This window comes from Diaphorina citri, unplaced genomic scaffold (genome assembly GCF_000475195.1).
Source record: "Diaphorina citri unplaced genomic scaffold, Diaci psyllid genome assembly version 1.1 scaffold3262, whole genome shotgun sequence".
Classification (NCBI taxonomy): Eukaryota; Metazoa; Arthropoda; class Insecta; order Hemiptera; family Psyllidae; genus Diaphorina; species Diaphorina citri.
The window spans coordinates 402-2,320 of record NW_007380672.1 but is presented as its reverse complement, the minus strand read 5'-3'; the positions used below and the strand labels follow the sequence as shown (position 1 = coordinate 2,320).

General features: G+C 41.4%; 1 long non-coding RNA gene across 1 annotated transcript; it reads right to left on the bottom strand.

Moving 5' to 3' along the window:
• Positions 1–303: 303 nt before the first annotated feature.
• LOC113471914 lies at positions 304–1,140 on the bottom strand. Its single transcript, XR_003394435.1, has 2 exons — positions 928–1,140; positions 304–786 (listed from the first exon to the last, which is right to left on the bottom strand). It is a non-coding gene; the product is annotated as an uncharacterized LOC113471914 (long non-coding RNA).
• Positions 1,141–1,919: the final 779 nt, after the last annotated feature.

The window sequence follows — 1,919 nt, the reverse complement described above, 5'->3', positions numbered from 1 at the left end:
GTCGCGGATTTGGCGATTTTGTTCGCGGATTTCGCGATTATGTTCGCGGATTTGGCAATTATGTTCGCGGATTCGCGTCCAGAATCGACATTTTGGATATTTGGCAAGCCTACTACTACCTACTTATTAGGTTCCTAAAAGGCAGGTGATATCTTCCAAAAACAGGCCGGATCCCGGGAAATTACAGCTCGTTTACCGCACTCTTTAGAACCATTCACATTGACCGTAGCGTTGATAGGAATTAAATCAATAGGTAACAACGCTATAGCGACAGTCCAGTAAAGGAATAATAACAAGGACAGCTCGTAAACGGAATAAATACCCATTTTATTTCTTTTATTTCATTGATATATGTATGTAGCTCATCTCCTCAGAGACATTTATTGAAACGAGAGAAGAGTGTTCCCGTGCTCTTAACAAAAGTACGAGCAGGTTGTGTGCACTATGACATAAATTTTTCCGGTCATTTTATTTTTTCCTCCAGTAGTTTCTACAACTTTTCTTTTCTTACGTCTTTTTCTCCCTCTTTTGCCCTGTCTCTCTCTCTCTCTCTCTCTCTCTCTCCCGGTCTCACTCTCTTTCTTCCTCCCCCAAGTTCGAAAAGTTTTCAATTGATATTTCCGAGAATCCGAGAGAGAGTTTTCAAACGAGAGAGACAAATTGCAAATCCATTAAGCCCGCTGACATATTACCACTCTCCTTTGTGATTTCCAATTGTTCGCTTGTCCAGGGTGCTTGTTTCACAACTTGGACAACTTTAAGTACATACCGGGTATTGTACAGGACCTTTACATTACATTGAAATAAATCCATTAAGCCCGCTGACATATTACCACTCTCCTTTGTGATTTCCAATTGTTCGCTTGTCCAGGGTGCTTGTTTCACAACTTGGAGAACTTTAAGTACATACCGGGTGTTGTACAGGACCTTTACATTACATTGAAACGGGGGTATTTTCTAACGAAATTTCTGTGTGCGGAGTCCAGTATGTAGGACTATTGCAGCCAAACATTACAGTACCTTTACTGGGTGTTGTAGTAGGCCCGTATCCAGGATGTTATTGAGGGGGGGGGGATAAGAGTGACAAACAGTGATGTAGGTACCAAGGAGGGGAGGGGATGGATGCTTCAAAGTGAGACTCTGAAATCTAAATTCTACAAGGCTCTGTGATCTAAATTGGCTCTGAAATCTAAATTCTGCAAGGCTCTGAAATCTAAATTCTGCAAGGCTCTGAAATCTAAATTCGCGATTGTGTTCGCGGATTTCGCGATTATGTTCGCGGATTTCGCGATTATGTTCGCGGATTTCGCGATTTTGTTCGCGGATTTGGCTATTATGGTCGCGGATTTGGCGATTTTGTTCGCGGATTTCGCGATTATGTTCGCGGATTTGGCAATTATGTTCGCGGATTCGCGTCCAGAATCGACATTTTGGATATTTGGCAAGCCTACTACTACCTACTTATTAGGTTCCTAAAAGGCAGGTGATATCTTCCAAAAACAGGCCGGATCCCGGGAAATTACAGCTCGTTTACCGCACTCTTTAGAACCATTCACATTGACCGAGACTCTGAAATCTAAATTCTACAAGGCTCTGTGATCTAAATTGGCTCTGAAATCTAAATTCTGCAAGGCTCTGAAATCTAAATTCTACAAGGATCTGAAATCTAAATTCTGCGAGACTCTGAAATCTAAATTCTACAAGGCTCTGTGATCTAAATTGGCTCTGAAATCTAAATTCTGCAAGGCTCTTCTAAATTGGCTCTGAAATCAAAAATTCTGCAAGGCTCTGAAATATAAATTCCTACAAGGCTCTGTGATCTAAATCGGCTCTGAAATCTAAATTCTACAAGGATCTGAAATCAAAAATTCTGCAAGGCTCTGAAATCTAAATTCTACAAGGCTCTGCCGCTGCCGAAT